Genomic DNA, 969 nt, shown 5'->3' with positions numbered 1-969 from the left:
TGGGACGAAAACGAGTAGTGAAACGAAGATGTGGGACGAAAACGAGTAGTGAAACGAAGATGTGGGACGAAAACGAGTAGTGAAACGAAGATGTGGGACGAAAACGAGTGAGCGAACGACAGTACTAGCACCTAGTGCTCTTAGACAGGCGGTCCTCTTGAGTATCATTATTAAACAGAAAAAAGCACAAGAGAAGAGGAGGTGGGGTGTCGTTTGTGCCGGTGATCGTCTTGGACAGGTTGTCGTTAGAGCAAGGTCGACGGTAACATGCAGCATGTAGTAGCCAAGGAGATTCATGTCCTTGCATGTAGCCAAGGAGATTTAGGTCCTTGCATGTAGCCAAGGAGATTCAGGTCCTTGCATGTAGCCACGGACGGGACGGGCCGGTGGTGCGCTCCCCCGCGGACGGGCGGAGATTTGCGTGAGCCAAGGAGATTCAGGTCCTTGCATGTAGCCACGGACGGGACGGGCCGGTGGTGCGCTCCCCCCGCGGACGGGCGGAGATTTGCGTGTAGCCAAGGAGATTCAGGTCCTTGCATGTAGCCAAGAAGATTCGGGTCCTTGGATGTAGCCAAGGAGATTCAGGTCCTTGCATGTAGCCAAGGAGATTCAGGTCCTTGGATGTAGCCAAGAAGATTTGGGTCCTTGGATGTAGCCAAGGAGATTCATGTCCTTGCGTGTAGCCACGGAGGTTCAGTCCTTGCATACATATATGTAGCTAAGAAGATAAAATTAAGGTCCATGCGTGTAGCCTACTTTCCGAATGAAAACCAACCAGCCCTTAATTACCTTTGTCTTGAACCCCATGCGCTGATATCCCATTAATATACATGTACATGTATAATATAAATACTTGTATACTTATAGGTTGTTGTTTTTTTTAACTTCCAAACGGTAACAAGAAATAGGACCACTGCTGTTTCAGAATATAAATGACACCTTTCTTTATTATTTCTGGGGGGGGGGGGG

Source organism: Aplysia californica, unplaced genomic scaffold (assembly GCF_000002075.1).
Source record: "Aplysia californica isolate F4 #8 unplaced genomic scaffold, AplCal3.0 scaffold00195, whole genome shotgun sequence".
In the NCBI taxonomy this organism is placed as follows: Eukaryota; Metazoa; Mollusca; class Gastropoda; order Aplysiida; family Aplysiidae; genus Aplysia; species Aplysia californica.
Note: the sequence above shows the minus strand (reverse complement) of the source record.